The sequence below is a fragment of the Acipenser ruthenus genome, chromosome 3 (assembly GCF_902713425.1).
Source record: "Acipenser ruthenus chromosome 3, fAciRut3.2 maternal haplotype, whole genome shotgun sequence".
In the NCBI taxonomy this organism is placed as follows: Eukaryota; Metazoa; Chordata; class Actinopteri; order Acipenseriformes; family Acipenseridae; genus Acipenser; species Acipenser ruthenus.
The window spans coordinates 84,280,745-84,301,643 of NC_081191.1; the positions used below are offsets into that span (position 1 = coordinate 84,280,745).

General features: G+C 37.6%; 1 long non-coding RNA gene across 2 annotated transcripts; it reads right to left on the reverse strand.

Moving 5' to 3' along the window:
- Positions 1-939: 939 nt before the first annotated feature.
- Positions 940-19,994, reverse strand: LOC131724823 (uncharacterized). 2 transcript variants are annotated; one of them, XR_009320331.1, is made up of 5 exons: positions 19,619-19,993; positions 15,993-16,120; positions 10,953-11,122; positions 10,278-10,379; positions 940-5,912 (listed from the first exon to the last, which is right to left on the reverse strand). It is a non-coding gene; the product is annotated as an uncharacterized LOC131724823 (long non-coding RNA). The 2 variants fall into 2 exon arrangements; XR_009320332.1 differs by lacking the exon at positions 940-5,912 and adding an exon at positions 6,248-6,995 and having other exon boundaries at positions 19,619-19,994.
- Between the last annotated feature and the right edge of the window lie 905 nt (positions 19,995-20,899).

A 20,899-nucleotide genomic window follows, 5' to 3' on the forward strand; every position in this document is an offset into this window, starting at 1 on the left:
TTTTTTAAAAAAAAACAACCACCAGTAAGCATTTATTTGCCAATGTAGGAAGTATTTTTCCCTTTCAGTATACAGTTTCTTTAAATCACATTTGTATACAAGAAACCACATTAAAACAAACACAAAATAATATCCATAAACTACAAGACTTAATTTCATAGTGCTAACAGAAATATGACACAGTGGAGTGAGCTACATTCATTCTGTTATTTGAAATGTATCGTGCAAAATACTGAAGATACTATTCTGGTTTATTAATGCAACCAATATAAAAATAAAATAACATAAAATAAAATAGATAAACCATATTGGTAGTACTTGAGCGATGCAAGGGCACTAACAGCACAGCACAGCACACTTACAGCGACAGTGTAGCATGTGTGTAGTTTGCAACCTTAATACATTCACATTTGCTCCTGTCCCAGAATGAACAATATGGGTCTTCTTAGGCACTGAAGAGACTTCATTTAAACCCCTAATTTGTCTTTTACTGGATCATCACACAAACCAATACACTAGCCCAGTCACTTTTTCTGTATGTGATTTTTTTTCTTCACTGTCTGGGCTACCACATATTGCTGCTACACTAGTACTGTAAATCACCTGAGAAATAAATACATAAACACAAAATGCATGCTTAGAAATAGAACAGTTTGATAGTAAGTACAACTGTCTGTAATGACCTCAAAATTAGAAAAATTCCAGTACAAAGTCTCCTAATCTGGATGTACAAAACTAAAAGGCAACCCTCAATGATGTGAATTCTACCATCTAAAATAACAAAACGTTTAGTTTTAGTAAAATTATAAATTCACCTGACTGATTAGAGAGAGTACACATTGGTAATACATTAATAATATGCATGCATGTATTTTATATATATATATATATATATATATATATATATATATATATATATATATATATATATATACACACACACACACACACACACACACACACAATAAAGTCTAGATAATTACAATCAAATGACCACAAAATGCTAAAAAAACTCTAATACTACCCTGTTGCCATAGAGTTGCAATGATGATCGGGGTTAAGACTCTGCAATGCAACATCTACCAACAAAACTGGTTTAGGATACAAAACAGACAAGATGAATGTCCCTCTGCTAATCAGGAATAAAATATCCTGACATAAAACAGAACACATTTAATGCTTGTGAAAGGTGCACGATTGCCTCCAACAGAGACAGAGGTTTACAAACAATTCTTCTCATACTGTCCTGTTTCAAACTCCCCTTATAATAAATAGCATAGGGCATGACCATGGTCACCCAAGTTTGTGGGGACGACGTGGTCAAAAACCCAAAACCTTGTGTGCCTGACCCCAACCCACAATTCTGAAGGAACACTTTCATTTATAAATTATTATTATTTAGCAGATGCCTTTATCCAAGGCAACGTACAGAGACTAGGGTGTGGGAACTATGCATCAGCGGCAGTCACTTACAACATCTCGCCTGAAAGACAGAGCACACTGAGGTTAAGTGACTTGCTCAAGGTCACACAGTGAGTCAGTGAGTGAGCCAGGATTTGAACCAGTGACCTCCCGGTTACAAGTTCTTTTCTTTAACCACAGCCTGGAGAAAGAAAAAAAAAAATGGGGGAAAAAAAAACGAAAAATGAAAACAAATGCGTGCTAAATCACTTAGCCCTCTGATGCAAGTCACTATTTTAATACTCTATTATTTTGCCCCCAAAAAAAAAACAACAATAACAACACCACACAACTACTGCTGGGGTTTGTATCAACAGATGTAAAGTAAAACCTCCACTCCCCTTCTGAGAAAGCAAAAGCTCTGCTCACTACCAGATCAGTGACCTCATCATTCAGCACATCTTACTTACTCAAAACCTAAAAGCAGCCTGATCAAGACCCCCGCCAATTCAAACTACAAGGTCTATATTAAACTAAGCTTTTCTCACTTGTTTCAAAATCTCCTTAACTTTTTTCCTAAATTTGGGGGGGGGGGGGGGGGAACCCACACATTTAAAAGTGTTTCAAAACTATGTAAAAACATTTTTCAAAAACAGCCCTTAAATTAACAGTTAATACATAGTTTAAAACATAAGCCTTTTTTTTAAATTCCATTTAGAAAAAGTATCAAAATTCCATTTCGAAAGTGTATGAAAAGGTTATGCAATGTTGCACTAAGAATGGTCACTTACGAGACTTAAGAATCCAGCCACCAACAATCTAGAAGTTGCCTTGTCCTGCACAGCTATATATATATATATATATTTATATATATATATATTAGCATTTCCAAATGACATGTTTCACTCCAAGACACTACTGGATGACAGACAACCACTGCAGTTACTTCACCCCTGGGTCACATAAATCCATGGAAACTGCGAAGGTTCCAGTATGGATTATTGACATACCTCATTAGGCATATTTCTAATACCGTTAAGCATATGCAATATATTTGTATTTCCTAAAGGGCAATAAATATTCATTTTAAAACAAAAAAATAAAAACTTATTTCAGACCTAATGCCAGTGTGGAAAAATGTGTCCAATTAAAACCTGGAGTTAACACGATTAGATTTAAGGCGATTTAAAAAAAAAAAAAAAAAAGCCCACACACATTTCCAATCAGACCAGTAAACAAGAAAGAAATGAAACATGAGAATTGTACATCTGTTTTCTTAATCCCAGATCATCATCTTAGAAACTCCATGTTTGCTGCAATGTCACATGCCCTTTGAATATCCAATTTACTAGAGGTATATTATTACTTTACATAAAGTAAAACTAACATGCTACATGTTAACTGTGCTGCCGCTTACTGTAATAAACACCAAACTGGTGAGTTGCTTCGATACAAATAAACAAAACACCTCAGCAATCACAATGCTCTTGTTTTAAATAACAGCTGGTAGCACGGACTGAGCCATATGAAGGCTCTAGAATTTAGTGTTCACACAGTTCTACCGTTTTGGGAAATTATTAAAAGGCTTGCTTATCATATAATGGAATATACTCTTATTCAAATTAAAGTATTAGTAAATGTTAAAACATCTATAGCAAAAACCACATAAAATTACCCAAAGAAACAAACAAAACACACATCGTAAACACATTCCCAATCCACAAGAAAATCAACATTTTGTTGCCTCTATTCAGGAAGCACTCATATCTTACAAACAATATTAATAATCATCTGCTAAATCAATTTCCAAGAAACAGATCAGAGTAAACAATAAACACTTTACAATGTTATATTCCCAGTTTTAGTAAAAAAAAAAAAAAAAAGTTAACTTAATAACATTACTGGCTTAGAGGTAATGTATATAACATCTGTGATAAGCTTTATGACATCTTTATAAATTATAATGATAATATTTGTTATTTATTTGGTCAAGTAGTGGTTCAGTTATTGGTACTGTCTAGAAGGGATGCTTACACAAGTTTCAGTTCTTATATAAACCTAACAGAAGCCTGTAACAAGGCCCAGAGGTGACAGACACTTCCACAACAAACAAAAAGCATGGCTTGATTATTTGCAAGCAATTCATGAGAGGTTGACTTGTAACCTTAACTGAATGCCAAAACGAGGTAGAGCAAACACTTCTAACTTCCTGTGCTAAACGTAAAGAAGAAAAACAAACTAAATGATCGTTTAGAGACATTGAACATTAAACCTTGTTCTAACCATCCCCCCAAACTCATACAAAACTCCCAGGTATCAAACATAAATGAATGCTATTAACACTATATCAAATCAACTTGTTAATTAATTATAATTACCAATGAACCCATTTAAAAAAAATTAAAGTGTGGATAAACTGATGCAATGTGCATGTGAGCAGATTACAGGTACATCCTGAAAAGGTCAACTCATGTATTTTTCATATCAATCCCTACGACTTCGTTTTTCCTCCTTTTTTTACACATTATTCATTTCTTATTAATTATCCAGGACTCTCATGCAATCCTGTTTTCAAACATATTACTAAAGTGCCAAAACCAATGGTTAGTAATATCAAATAAAAAATCTAACAGTGTGACAATTATTAAACCATCAAAACTTTCCAATACAGTATTGAGTAGTGTGCTAAGAAACTTTGACCTGTTCATAATTTTTCTCCATTCTTGATCTTCATTTTTTTTCCTACATTCACATTGCATGTTTTAAGACATACAAATCTAGTGATTGTCTAAGCCAAAGTACAAAGACTATCTAAACTTGATCATAAATGCTACTACATTAAACAATAGTAGCTTTGGTAACTTAGTATAGAGTTAGCTGTCTGAAAATACCTTGCACGCAAAAACTAAAACTAAAACAAAAAACTAAATATTAAATATATTTCCTGAGTAAATAGTTAAATCTGATTATTTAGAAAGGTTTGGCAAAAAACACTTAGTACATTTTCCTGAAAGGTTTTTTTTTTTTTTTTTTTTTAACACACAATTTAGTCATTAAAATAAATATGGAATGCTTCTGAAAACTGTACTCCCTTAAAATAATATAAGTTATAAAATAATAATTTAAGTGCGTACTAAGTCAAATATCATTTTTTTACCCACCACAAGGTGTTAGTAGGTCTAAGTACTAATCCTGAGTATCAATTTTTATCATTAACTAATACCACATGTACATCATTAACTATACCGTTTAATTTCTTTTATAGCTAGTTTCTATAAAGAAATACTGCATTACATGTTTAGAGTCTAAACTAAAGTGGGCATTATGGAAACTAACAGTAGATGTTCCGTTGCTGTTCAGCAGTTAAATAATAATAATAATAATAATAATAATAATAATAATAATAATAATAATAATAATAATAATAATAATAATAATAATAATAATAATAAAATCAATGTGTTGAAAAATGACCCAGTTACATTCAGATACTGCAACTTTTTTTTTTTTTTTTTTGACACTTTACAAAAGATGAAATCCTGGTTTATTGCATACTAGTGTCTTTGGAAGAATTTGAAATGTGGTTATTTGTTTAAGATGTTTTGTTCCACCCTTTAAACAATGCAATTGAGGTCAAGTTAGAAAAGGGATGCATTACAGTAGTGACCTGCTAGACAGCAACAAACAACTGGCTGTCTCTCATTATATATTACTGTTGTATAACACAGAACCAAAACTGAAAATTCAGTTTGGTATAGTTTTCTTCTATATTGTTGCCTCAAAAAAAAAAAAAAAAAAAAAAAAATTTAAAACAAGCCAGGCACAAAGTATGTTAGTGAGATGTGCAATCTCCTTTTGAAGAGGGACATCCTGCAGCACATTTCATGCTTCCACCTTCCATACAAACCATTTACACAAGTAACACCTTTAAGAAGAATTTTGTAGACAACTAATGTAGATGAGCCAATATTAAATGCTTTTGCTTACGATTGTAAGTCGCCCTGGATAAGGGCGTCTGCTAAGAAATTAATAATAATAATAATAATAATAATAAATGTAGTTAATCTGAAATGTTTATTTTATCATTGGGTGGGTATGGTGTGGAGGGTTAGCCAGTAAGCTTAACTGATTTTGCTCCAATGGCAAGAGATTTTCCATAGTGTGCCACTCTCAACTTTTCAACCCTCAATGTCTTTACTCTCCCCTCTCTTCCTCTCCCTTGTTCTTGCTGGCCCAAGGCCTCTCCTCTTTTTGCTCCACTTGTTGATGCACTATTGGTTCAGCCCCCTTCCTCTCTGGGCCTGGAAACTCTGTGGCTTTTAGAGCATCCTTGGTCTCTCCCTGCCCAGGACTGCACAGCTCCTGTAGTGCCTTCTCAAGCTCTGCCGGCTGGGCTGTGGCACCAGCGCTGTTTTCTGGCAAGGTCATCTGGAGGGCGCACCACAAAGCAGTGCGGGCTTTGCGAGTGAAAATAGCCTGCTCTTTAATGGCAGCTGCCAGGGCAAGAACATCTGCAAGTGACAAAAATATTTTTTGATAGCACTGTTACTACACATTTTTTTCTTTATAAAAAAAGTCACAGCATAAAATAATAATAATAATAATAATAATAATAATAATAATAATATTCATTTTATATAGCACCTTTCATAAAGGACTATAACAAAGCGCTTAACCCTTTGCGGTCCATTGTCGGACTGGGTCCGACATTGCAATTATTCCTCACAGGTCCTTTGTCGGACTGGGTCCGACATCATTATAGCAACGCAATAAACGGGTGTTTAGTCGTTTTTTCTCCGGAAAAAGCCGAGAAAACCATTCAATTGCCGAGTGGGAGCGACAGGAGCCGAGACAAGTCGAAAAAAAAAAAAAAAAAAAAAAGGCGTATCTCATGAATAGTCATACATGGTATCAGGTATCAGATAACAGGGCGTTCATAGTAAACAAGCTGGCAGCGCACAGAGACTATCATGGACATTTGCAGAGCTTTGTTCAGATGTTATAGTAATAAAATAATGACTTGGATCGCATTATTGAGGAGTTTGGTGATAAAACGAGTGATCCGGAGATGATCGATCTGTATGTACGACTATTATTATTACTATTATTTATTTCTTACATAGGTGAATGCTATAGCAAACAAAAGGGTGGGGCGGGGCTGGAGATGCCTAGTGAGTGCTTTGTTGATATGCAGGGCCATTTAAACCCGTTTGACTGTGGAAAAAAAATACTTTTAAGCAGCACGTCTAAAATTAACTGTGCATGTGAAAATTAATTAGACGTGACGTGCCTGACGCGCGATTAATAAATGGACCGCAAAGGGTTAATCAAATATTTTAAATCACATAGCAAACAAATCACAGAAAATGTGAACATAAATACAGATCAAAGAATCATGATAAGTTTTCAGTATGAAACATGACACACTGTCAAAATGAAAACATTACAAAGTTAGTGTTGGGTATGATCTCCCTGAGCATTAGCACAATCCTGGCAGCGTTGACACATAGGCCTGATCATCCTCTGGATAGACTGCTGTGGGATGTTCAGCCACTCTTCCTGTGCAACTGCAGCCAGCTGGTGAAGGTTGTCTCCTGTGGATGACAATGGCAATATGGTCCCACAGATGTTCTACTGGACGGGTCAGGAGAAAAAGCTGGCTATGGCAAGACCTCAACATTGTTTTCTTGCTGGAAAAAAAAAATCGACACTTCCGGATTGGCTTGCAAGAACAAAACCCTTGCCTCAAGGACTTCGTCAATGTATCACTGAGCAGCAAGGTTGCCCTCAATCTGCACTAAAGGTGTTTTTGTGTTAAGAGATTCCTCCCCACATCACAATTTCACCGCCCCACCGGTTGGCTTGAACAACGTAACAGTCAGCATAACGTTCTTGGGCTGGTGTGGTGACCCTCTGCCTTCCAGGACAAGGCCTGTCCCTCACAGAGCCGGTTTCCTGGTTTCTCTGGACTAGTCTGCTGATTGTTGAAGCAGAACATCTCACTCTCAGACAGGCCGTCTTCAAACATGCCGACAACAACCAGGGGATCTTTATTACTCAAGCGGGGCATGGTCGTATCTTTCACTGTTCTTGCGTTAATCAAAATCATGTCTTTTTGAATGGCTATTTATACAGATTCTTAAATCAACTCATTTTGGCAGTTTTAACTCAACTCAAATACCAAACACTGAGCACCTGGCGTTTTTATGAAATCACATGACTTGAGCTCAGGATTTTGTTATCCCAAGGAACAATACTACTCGAACAATCAAGAAACCTATCTGCTCACTATTTAAAATGCAAATAACATTATGTATGTGCCCAATGAGCTATTGAGGTAAAACTTAGACTGTTGCGTTTTCATTGTGCATCAGTATGTTTATTATATATATATATTTATATATATATATATATATATATATATATATATATATATATATATATATATATAGTATTTACAATTAAGGAGAGTACAACCATTATTAAATGAATGCTTTGTTTGATTTAGACAATTAAGTTAATAAAAGAAAGAGTAGATTGGCCTCTCTACATTGCCCCTTAGTTGCCCTGCGATGGACTGGCGTCCTATCCAGGGTGCAGTCCTGCCTTGCGCCGTGTCTGCCGGGTTAGGCTACGGCTCACAGTGACCCTCTATAGAATTAAGCGATTAAGCGGTTACAGATAATAGATGGATGGATGGATGGAAAAAAGAGATTTTTTTTTTTTTTAACAGCAATTAAATACATCAGTAAGGATACCCTTTAACCCTTTGCGGTCCATTTATTCAGTGTGTCAGGTACAATTTATTTTCACAAGCGCTGTTTAAAAGTATTTTTTTCCCCCCACTGTAAAACAGGTTTAAAAGGCACTGCATATCAACAGGACACTCAGTACTGCATGTCCAGGCCCGCCCCACCCCTTGTTCCCTGTATTTTTCACATACTTCTTCATAGGTCGTGCATACTGATAAATCATCTCCTGGTCACTCGTTTTATCATCAAACTCCTCAATAATGTGATCCAAGTCATTATTTTATTATTATAACATCTCAAAAAGCTCTGCAAATGTCTGTGATATTCTTTGAGCCCTAGATTCAGAAGCAGCTATCTTGTTTGTTTATGGTCGTGTTATCTCTGTGGTGCCGGGGCTATGTGTATTGCTCAGATCCGCCCTTTTTTCTTTTTCCTCCGGCTTTTCTCGGCTCCTATCGGTCTCACTCGGCCATTGAATGGTTTTCTCGGCTTTTACCGGAGAAAACATGACTAGAGACCTCTGCTTTATGTCTTTTTGATGACGTCGGACCGGAAAGGGAAAATTGTAATGTCTGACCTGGTCCGACATAGGACCGCAAAGATTTAAAAAGGAAATTGATAAGATACAGTATAATTTGAAATGCATTAAGGTGAGTAATAAACTGACTCCATTGTGATTTAGCAGTTCAAACACACCGGTACAAAAAAAAAGCATATTCCTTTTGTTGTGATATCGTAACAATATGTACCCAGGTGCTTGTGAGAGATATTGGGGGTTCATTTGTAGAAGCTATACGCCTTTAATAAGAAAGGCGTGATGGAATATCACCTGTTGTCAGCTGACATACAAATGCTTAAGTGCAGAGGTGCTGGATTATTACACTCCGGTTTCATGCAACAGTTATGATGGTGACCAAACGTGTGTGAGTACTGTTGTGTAAAACATGGTTAAAATGAAGTTACATAAAAAAAAAAAGAGAATAGCGAAAAACAAATAGAAAACTTAACATAAAGAAAACCATTTAAATGAAGCAATAAGCGCCATAATTAAGCTAAAAAGGAAGTGGAAAGGTTACCGGTTTTTTGTGAACTCTAGTAACCCTATGTTATCTTTCCCCAGTCAAATCGTAGACAAGCACGGTAATTTACCATAATAAAAAACAGTAATGCAAAAGAAAACGTAGAACATAAAAAAGCACAACCAGATATAGTCAACACATTATTTATATTCTTTGTCGTATTATATATTTAAGGTAAGGCAAGTTTATTTTTCTGTTAAAAGTGCTTCTGGCTATGACGTTCTGCCGCCTGGCTGTACAGAATTCCTGGGGAGAACCCTGGTTTCTAATATAGTTCCACATTTGTATAACTTGGCAAAGCTATGCCTTACACTTCCAACTAATTCAGTGGATGCAGACGTGCAGTCTCAATATATGGTCTAGCCCACACCAGACAGAAAATGTTGGCAGCAACTGCTGGGGGATGTTGCATGCTTGCCTTTAACAAATGACAGCACTCCATTTTAGTAACAAAGCAAGTTTCACTATATTTAGGCTTTTATAATATTTTCTACTTAGGTTTATTTAATGTTTAAACAGGTCCGCGAAATCCTAATTTTATTCCATAACCTATCCGTGAAAAATATGTAAATTTACCGTGATTTAAGTAGACCCCTAGTTACAGGTAATAAGCAGCACTTAAAATATTATTATTATTATAGCATCAGTAATAAAACAAACTTGAATGAGATGGATGCAGTAACTGTATCAATTAAATATTCAATTAAAACCGCGATTAACTAAGATTAAAAATGTTAAATCGCTTTTTTTTTTAATCGCTTGATAGCCCTAATATATATATAGATCCAATATATTTTTTTCAAACAAACAAATTTGCTCAGGCAATGACACACCAGTATACTTGAGTCCAAGGATATTTTACAACACTTTGAATTACCATTTGCCCTTACCTACCAGTCTTTTGCAGCTTTCCATGCATAGTATATGCACTTACTTTACCTAAAAAAACTTTGGACAAAAATCTTCTTTAGACATGTATCAATAAAGGCTTTATAGAAACTGATGAACATTTGCTGAATGAAAAGTAAATACAGCAGAAGCTTACCCATCTGTCAGGTGTTCTGAACCATTTGGATCTTCCAGGATACTGGAGACCAGTCCAAACAAATCTGGGCCGTTCCCAGAGTAGGAGAGGTTAACCTGGGCCCTAAATACACAGGGGAAAAAACAAATGTGATGTTCAGTTTACATACTTGCTGCATTAGGTTGCTTGAAATTAAATTGTCAATCCAAAGACTATAGCACAAAGTGGTTGTGTGTAGGCTTAAATAATAATAATAATAATAATAATAATAATAATAATAATAATAATAATAATAATAGCCACAGTGACCAAACTGGTCTCTACTTGGAGAAATTTCTTCTGATCCCCATATGCTTTGGTTTTACTTCTGTAGGTGAAATGCAATTTTTTTGAAAGTGAAATAAGGTTAAAAGTACACAAGGACAGCAACTACAGTAGGCATATTTACTTATCTAAGCTATATTTTTATGGCATTAAACATTGTAAAACGTCCCATGCGCAATGCACGAAAACTGGAATGACCCAGACAGAAGACTTTAACACTGTGGTAGGAAACAAAGAGTCTGTAAAGGGTAAACTTGAAATGTTGAAGTTACATTTTTACACATAGGCCTACCTAGAGAACCGCTTACCCAGTTAGGATGAAACAGTATGTAACTGAATGCTATTTTACTTTTCTTTGGTACATGTTCTTACCTGTGTCCACTGCAGTCTTGTAAGGAAACTGATGGGTTTACATCATCAGCAGACACAGACTGGCTGTTGCAGAGGAGAGCTGTGTCTCTGGAGGATGTTGAATTGTTAATGCCACTCAGTGAGGCTGAAGGGAACAGCTGGGTGTCCATTTTTTCATTTTTCAAGTTTACCTTTTCAGTGTGTGGGGAAAAAATAAAGTAATTTTTTACTCCAACCTTTACTATAATTAATTATATAAGGCCAAATAAATGTGTGGTTCTGGTTACACTGAAGACAAAAAACAACAACAACAGGGTAGGTAGGTAAAACTTTATTTTATTTTATTTTTTTATTTCCCAAATAAGCAGTGTGAGCATGGTAAAAGTGGCAAGTGATAGTTTACAGTTTACACTGTCATCTTGCTTCATTCTCCCACCATCTCCCCTTTCTCCACCTCACAGCTGGCTCAGTCTCATTTTGAGGGTGCATCTTCATTAATAAACTTTCAGCCTGCCTTGTTTTATGCTATAGTATACAAACGAGTCACAATCTGTTCAAATTTGGTTCACTGTTTTCAATAATATCAGAGTTAGGGATATTACGTATTGATTGATACATACACACGCACACACATATGCATGAGGTTTAATTACGATTAAATAACATATCCACATAACCACATTTTATGTATTTGTATTTACTCTAAAGGTAGTGTATTTACACATTGCCAGCACACATTCGCATAAGCCTCTTGGCACTGGGTATTCAATGACTCGGCACTGTCAGCAGCAGTGCCGGTGTTACAGGCTAATTCTCACCCTTGTGCGCCTTAATTAAAATTTACGTTCACACATATGCGACCAAATTAGTCGCACTGTAGAGCCCTGTTATGTTTCCGATTTAGTTCCTCAGAAGAATAGTCACCACAGTTATTATTATTGAGGTGTACTTGCCGCTTGCTGCGTTATTGTTTTCTGTAAAACATTGATATCCTGTCAGTTAAGAAAAGGCTTAATGCAAAAGCTTGTTTTAACATTGTCTTTATTACAACGGCCAGAGACCCGTGTTTGTCATATTTTCTACATTTTCCTTAAAGTCTCAAATTAATAAAATCGGAACCTGGGTAGTAGAGAGAGACCCGGGTAGCGTCGGGTATTTTTTTAACCAAACCCTATTAACAGCTGTCCAGAGAAGGGATCTACAGCGCCTCCAGGACTCAGGCCAGAGCAGGAACCGCATTTTTGGATTAAAAAAAAAAAAAAAAATGGCAGAAGACGCCATCAAACTACGGGACTGGATCCTGGAAAATGCTGGGCTGGAGGCCCACTCTATGCCAGTAGCCATCCGGTTCCTGTGGTTGATGGACAGGGAGCGATGGGAGGCTTACGAGAGGGAACACACCCTAAGCACCTGGGAGGAAGGTGTGGAGTTGGTCCTCAGCTACCTGGAGGCAGTCATAACCACAACAACAGCCCAGGTAGCAGGTCCACCAGCAGTGGAGTACCTGCTGTCCCCGTCTCCACCAGCAGAGGAAGAAGGCCTGCTGGTTTTGCCTCCACAGCCCAAGTGGGAGGAGCCTGAGCGTCCACAGCCCAAGCGGGAGGAGCCTGAGCGTCCACAGCCCAAGCGGGAGGAGCCAGAGCGTCCACACCCCAAGCGGGAGGAACCAGAGCGTCCACAGCCCAAGTGGGAGGAGCCAGAGCGTCCACAGCCCAAGCGGGAGGAGCCAGAGCGTCCACAGCCCAAGCGGGAGGAGCCCGAGCGTCCACAGCCCAAGCGGGAGGTGCCCGAGCGTCCACAGCCCAAGCGGGAGGAGCCCGAACGTCCTACGCCTGAGTGGGAGGAGCCCGAACGTCCTACGCCTGAGTGGGGGGAGCCCGAACGTCCACAGCCCAAGAGGGAGGAGTCGGTGCATCCACAGCCCAAAAGGGAGGAGTCTGTGCGTCCACAGCCCGAAGAGAGGGAAGTCGGGGCTTCCACAGCCCTAGGACCCAAGCTACCAGCAGAGGAAGCATGCCTGTTGGTTCACCTGCTGCTGCCATCCCAAGAGCCAGAAGGGGAGGAGTTACAGGCTCAACCCCCTGAATTTTTCTGGGGGGGAGAAGGGCAGGATGCTGGTGTCCCCCAGCAGCCTCTATTTATGCTGCTGAAGGGAGCACGGCACACACCAGCCCAGCCGCCACACTTCTACACGTGAAGTACGGAAGAGGTGCTCTTCCTGCCCAAGAAGTGAGAGGTCAGCGCTCCCTGCAGACCCCACAGCACTACACCGCTAGATACATCTCTCTCTTTCATATGCTGGTATTGCTGGAAAGTCGAGATTCTAAGCTTTCCAACAATACCACCCCTTTCAGTCTAGCTGCTACAAGGACGGAGCAATTCAAAACGAAACCTAAGCTGTGAACTCTGTCACATGATGAGGCTTACCTTCAGGCGATCGTAGCTCCGGCTAGGAGTACCGCTTACACACACGGAATACGTCACTGGAAAGCGACGGGTCTGTACTTTAAAAAAAGCCATGAACCAGGTAGGTGGCTTTTATGGTGCCCGAGTAATATGTATGCCAGCGCACCGAAATGAATGGGGCTGAGTTTAAAGAGTTAAAGTGTAAATGAGACTGAGGAGGTTTTGAAACAAATAGATTTAACTCTTTTACACTCCCAGCAACAACCACCATGCAGAGCACAGGCTGCACTTAATATACTCACCACTGACACAGCACAGTGAGGCTGCATGACACACACAAAAGAAAGCAACAGCACCCCTGACCATGAGTAATTTATTATTAATAGCGTTTTAATGAAATTATACAAAATAACGTTTTTATTTACAATGAAGGGAAAATATAATACTGTACATGTTTTCATCACAAGCATTTGGGCGGCATAGTATGTTCCCTACATTGTGAATAAAAACGTATGCGATAAGGTATAATTTAATTAAAATGCTATTAAAGATATCGGCACAGACATTGTCTACAAACCAATGGAATACCTTGAGTGTGTGTGAATATATGCATGTCTCCAGTCATAAGCGGTTTTCACGGTGCGACGCCTTCTAGCCAAAATTGTAGATAGTACTGTCATAGCCTTATGTTTTTGCCTATTGTCACTGATTTGCCCCATTGCCGCTGTTCTTTATGCATCCAGGGCAGGTCAAACATGCGTGGATGACAGGGGTTGTAGTTTATGTCCGCATTTCTGCTGATTGAAAAAAAACTTTCAGCATGTGCCAGATAAACAACTATTCCCAGAAGACACTGCGCGCCCGTATGACTATGGCATTGGGACACGGGAGCGTCAGAAAAGCGAGATATATTTTCAAAGTTTCATATTATGATAGAACTTCCTTTCTCTGGGAACAAATCTCTGGGAACATTTGTTTACTTTCCCCAGCGCAGGTAAACTTTCACGTTCTTTTTGCCGGTACAGTATAGAATTATTTTGTTGGTTTTAAGTTTAGCAAATTAACTTGATGTTGAATGATGCAATACGGTTCACTCACATGGCCTGGAATAGCGCTAGTCCTCAGGCAATCAAGAACTGTTTCTTGCATGTGAACACTATGCCAGAAGCAGAAGTGGAAATTGTGGAGACAACAACCACAAGTACACAACACTGTGTACCAGGAAGAACAGGGCAGCTACTGCACTGAACATCGCAAATGATTGCATGATGTCGGTTTCTGAGTTTCAACAGTCAATTAAGCACCGAGGAAGTAAACCTGGATTTCGTGCGAGCAGGGAAACGGGGCCAACAAGCTGAAGAGGATGGCAATGATGGTGACGACGACTATGATGAAGTCTCAACTGTGGATCAGTCACAACCAACATCCGTGTTACAGGCTCGTGAAGCTCTGGCTACATTGTTTAGATTTTTTTAAAGGAGTGACGGCTGTAATCCTGAAGACATACAGCAATTAATGTACCTAAGGTCTCGTGTCGATTTGTTTCATCTTAAAGGCTTGACACAGTCTAAAATAAGTTTGTTACGTGCAGGTTTTGCATAAATTAAACCTAAGAAATGTTTAAAAGCAGAGTCTTTTTCTGGTTTTGTTTTTAAAAAAAGTCTGAATCTACATAGTAAGTACAGTACATACATTTTTTTCTTTCTGTTTGAACTACTGTACTTAAATGACAATGCTCTAGACATTTTTAAAAAACATTTGTTCGGTTGATTTGACACAATTAGTGTTTGTTGCATGTTGTGTCAAAGACTACTGTACTAGTACTACTACTGTAAAAGGACAACTGTACTACAGAACTGTAAAACTACTGCAAAAGGACTTCTGTACTATAGTAGTTTTGAAAAAGATTAATGTTTATTAATATAGTTTGGAAATAATTGTCATACTAAAAAATAAAATGTTTGAATTTATTGCAAACATAGCGCAGAAGTTTGACCCTCATATAATGCCACCCTTGCTTATTGCCTGTTTTTGCCAATGGCTCTTACATGGCGGTATAAAGAGGGTTGACTGTAATAATAATAATAATAATAATAATAATAATAATAATAATAATAAATATGAAAAGTGCTGTCAGTCCGAATACAATAATAAGATTCTACTGCTGCTGGGAGCTTAAGGGGAACCTAAGCCCTCTGTCTTTTTTCTACTCCCACATTTAATTTGGCCACCAGCCATCACTGCTGCATAGCATACATTGGACAGGGAGGTTTAGACATTTCAGATCTGTTTTTAAAAACACTCTGGCTCTTACTGGAACTGTATTTGAAGTATATTTAAAATAATGTATGTTGTACCATACCTTAAGATCTACTGTATATAAACAGCTGGAAACCCCTCCAATAAATGGCAAATAAAAGGCTCCATCTTGCAAAACCTGAGATCACAATCTAAAGTGGTACGGCTGTTATTGCCTTTTTGTGCTACCAAAATCGCATGTACTGTAGATGCATACATTCTATTGAACATTTCTGAAGGAGCACAGTATTAACTACAAGAACGGATTAGATAAAACAAAACAAAAAAAAAAAAACACTGAATTTCGTACAGCACAGAGCTTTTAAAAGTGAGTATAACCAATCGGATTTCAATTACATGTTGTTTGTAGTGGACAAAAGAAAGACTTGGATTAGCCATCTTCTCGTGAATATTGTAGGGTGATCCCGATTCCAAAGCTGTACCATGGCAGTATGGGGATCCAGATTCTTTAACACGACGTCAGTCTGTAAAAAGAAAGCAGGTGTGTCCTTACAATCACACAGCAAAGATTAGAAGAAGGCAGTGTTTGTGGGCTGCACCAGGCAGCACAGTCTATTTCTATTAGAGATCCAAACATAGTAGCACAACAGGCTATGACTGATACTGCCTGTGACAATGGACAGCAAAGTGAAAGCAAGCTGTGAAAATCTGCATGCCGAACACACAGGAGAAAACACTGGAGTACATTGTGGTGGGGTCTGTGTACAAAGAATCTTTAATATACAGTATAATTAGATACAAAGCATAATATTATTGCAGTTAAATTATAGAAAGGCCACAAAAAAACTATTTTTTCACACAAGGCACATTTTGACTTACTCATAAAATTCAAAAGTATTTCTTCATGATCTTATTTTATTTATTTGCATTTGTTTATAAAAAAAAACAACAACACAACAACAAGGCTTCTAGCACTATTTAAAATGGTAAAAGCAGTACACTGTGGCAGGTGTTAAGGACAATCAATTATTGCAGAATGACCAAACATTAAGACAATCACTCAAGGTCACTTTACACAGCAGGAATGTAGAGTCACACAACTTAAGTAAGACTCAAATCAAAGAGATAAGATTATCAACCTTTTTTTTCACCTGTAAGGGCATGTAATTTGGAGGAAAAAAAACATAACAGAGAACAGAAGATATTCTGAAATGTAGTACTGTGTCTGAATTGTAAGAAAAAACACAACGTGGTTGTTACTGTCAAACAAACAGTATTAACTCAGTATTAAATCAACACAAGCACATAAGATATTGGGTAGAAACTCACACTGCACCAGTAGTCCTACAACCAGTCCTATATTTTTTGAACTACAGTACCTTTGTTTCGGTACATTATTGAAATGACCAGGTGCAAGGAATTTGATAACTCAGGCTTCTGCTGAATCTATCCTGACCAGTTTACTAATTTGTTAGAAATTGTTCATGCAGCTACTGCACAGTGGATGGTCAGTTTATTTAAGAGGGGACTGACTGCTCAAAACGTCTGCCTCCTACTGCAAGTTTTCATTGCATTTATTTAGCACGTTTTATACAAAAGTATCGCCAATCACTGTACAGTACATCGCACAAAAAAAGCACAAACCACAATACATTTGTATAGCATGTCACACATACAACTGCCAGTCAGACCACTTTAACAGTACACACATAATAATACAAAAGCAGCAATTTTAAAGTTACATTAAAACCCACTAAGATAAGAAAGCCATTTTATAAAAGTGCGTTTTTAGTCTTGACTTGAAAACTGAAACGGCCTCAGAATCCCTGACAAACAAAGGCAGAGCATTCCTTAATTTAGGAGCTCTACAAGAAAAAGCCCTACCTCCCATGTTGCTTTTGTTGACCCTAGGAATAACCAGCAGCCCCGCATCCTGTGATCTCAGAGTGCAGTTTGGAAGATACGGGGTCTGAAACTCGTTTATTTTAAAGTGATTTGGTGTAACATTTAACCTACTGGGTACTGTATCAAACACGGTTCTCTCAAATATCACTACTGTTTTACAGTAACCTGAATGCATGTTTTTAAAAAGTATTGCCAAGCATCGCTGTTCTAAATGGCGGAATGCTTTTAATTACAGAACAAGGGAGCCAGCTTAATCGATGCACAACCTGTTGCGCCCACCGTGAAAAAATAAGTAGCAAACTCGGGGGTTTGTTAAATCGATTAGCGTAGCGGCAGTGTGTCTGGTTTTGCTTTTATTTGGTATCTCCAAAGGTGTCTACACCAAATTAAGTGAGAAAAACATTATACGATACAGACATTCAAAAGCTATTTGCAATTGCAATATCTTTATAGTGTACTGCAATAAAAATTATATTTTATAAAAACATAAATGACCATACGATTTTGTTTGAGCGGTCTTTACCGCAAACATAAACCGTACAGACTCTCTAGATATTTGATGCAAATGTTTACCACGCTGCTGGAAAAGTCCTGCACAAATCACTCTATGCACTGCTGACAACTCCGCCCCTAAGCAAGATTTGACAAAAGTATTCGATTTACACCAGTAAAACGTGCAGTTTTTGTTTTTATCCAGAGCTCAATTTGCAATCCCAGCTGCCATTAGTTCTGCACCTTCTGGATTGTTCACAGGAAATGCACTTTTAAATGGCGATATGAGAGCAGGAAATGCAACAGGCATACAACCTCACTGTTCTGTTCCGTGGGTTTTAATCGCGATGTATTTATATTTTAGAACTTGCAGCTGAGTGAAATAACTAAGACAGACAGAGGCAAAGTGAAGATTGCAATTTGTGTGGATAACTTTAAAGAATGCGCTACATATCGCTCTAAAAAGAATGCAAAGATTTCGTGTTTTCCAGAAGAATCCAGCAGTAGCTTGGGGTATCTCAGTGCATCTGTTATTTTTTAAATTGACATTCTTCTAGTTGTTTTAAAAAAATTAATCTAATATATAACTGTGCAGTACCGGTAATATGACTGTTCCTCGAGATGTACCTTGTACGAACTCAAACTACAAATAAAAACATCTGTGAATTTGCACAGCTGTCACTCGACACATGTTTATCTCGAGTAGCTGAACCTTTTGTAGTTACAGTCTAATATGTATGTTTACTGTATTGAAACAACCACTAGTATTCATATTGAACACATGGGTAAAGTGGAAATACGTGATTCAATTGTATTTTAAATAGCTGTACACACTTAGCATCTCCTAATTTAGAATATACCATGGTTTCTTTCCCGGACAGAACACTTTGCTCGGTTGAGCTCTGGTTTACCAGGAATATTTCCTCTGAAGCAAGCTTCCAGCAAGAGCTTTGGGGGAACTCAAAACTATGACGACCTAAAACACCTACACGTCAGAAAAGTTGCAAAACTTGAACTAAACAATGGAAATTCGTGCTAAAAGAGTTGGTAATGATAATTAAAACTTTAGTTTCTTAATAGTAGTGCCCTTTAGGGGGGGCTAATAAAATCACCACAGCCATTGCAGGCAGTGAAAAACATCTGATTGTTACACACAGTGCTACGAGTCATGTAAAATCTGTTACTAGTACACATAAGACGGCTGTCACATGTAAATTGATTGAATATTTGTATAAAGACAAGTCTCTGGAGTTCAACATCTTATTTCAAACGATAACCAATCTTTATTTATATTGGCTTCTTAATAAGCATTATTGTTTATTAGCCTGTGTCTGATTGATGATATTATCAAACTACCAATGTTGACAAAAGTTTCAAATGTTTATTGCATTTAAAAAAGTACATGCATTTAAAATTAGTTTTTTTTAAAATTGACGATACTGACTGAAAACCACATTACTCAGTTCTTAGACTTTTAAATTGGGGTTTCTAACAAAACAAATTTAATTTAAGGTAATTGAATACCGACAATATTAATAACAATGACACCACGGAAAATGATAAAACAGTAGTTCGAAATTTAATTGGTCACAAAAATGAAAACCTATAATAAAAACTCGACCTACCTTCCATAAAGTCGAACGCTCTGACCAACTATGTTTACCTACCATCTCTTTTCCAAACCATCAACTTTTCATTCTTTCCTTTTTGTACTTTTATCTCGTCCTGACCTGCTCTCACTTCTATTTCTTCTCTCAAAATGAGATCCCCACTCTGTTTACAGCAACAGACATCCCCCCTCAAGCCGCCCTCCTACCCGGGTAAACGCCGCGCCAGGTTTACCGCTGCAATAATCCGCCCTCACCAATCAAACCCGTCGAAAAAAAATAATTGCACAGCCCTTCGCATATAGTATTTGTCGATTACTTACCTCCCACTAAACTGCCCAATCAAGGCCAGAGAACGGGGATAACACCGCAGCTACAGACGAGTGTTTACAGGGAAATGGCTAGTACACTTTCTTCCCTAAAAAAAAGTTATGAGACTATTAAACAAACCATTTTTGTGATAGAAGATTGTGTGTGTGGCAGAATCAGCCAATCACTTTTTTAAAAGATAAAGCGTGTAATAAGAAATGACTGTCACTATAATGTACTAACAAAATCGCTGCACACACACACACACACACACACACACACACACACACACACACACACACGTATGTGGGCTATTTAAAAATGTAGAGAATAAAATAAGGAAGCAGTACAACATTTAAAGAGGCAGTTTGTCAGTTGTACTTTAGTATGCTATCGTTAGGGTGGTTTTACACTTGGCAATTATTGCTAGCAATTACTTCTAGCAATAGTTGCTAGCAATTAATTGCCAGCACATTTTTTAATCAATAATTTCATGGCACTGACAAATTCAATACATTTCTATTGGGTATTTAGGTAGTATACTAAATTCATGTTACATTTTACATATAGTGAAGTTGAATTTCAAATTGATAGCATATCTATGCAAAGTAGGTATCCTGTGTAGCTCCCCACTCTCTTATGAGAGTACTGCGGTTTCACAGTACATTATGTATTCTTAGTCAGTACAATATCAGTACAAAGTCAGTACAGGCAGCAGTGTGGAATAGTGGTGAGGGCTCTGGACTCTTGACCAGAGGGTCGTGGGTTCAATCCTAGGTTGGGACACTGCTGCTGTACCCTTGAGCAAGGTACTTTACCTAGACTGCTCCAGTAAAAACCCAACTGAATAAATGGGTAACTGTATGTAAAAAAAATATAATATAAATAAAAATCAAACAAAACAAAAATACACAGCTAAAGAAATGTGAAAACTAAATTAAGAAAATTACCTTGTTTGTTAGGAGTCAGGACATTAACTTACTGTTGAGC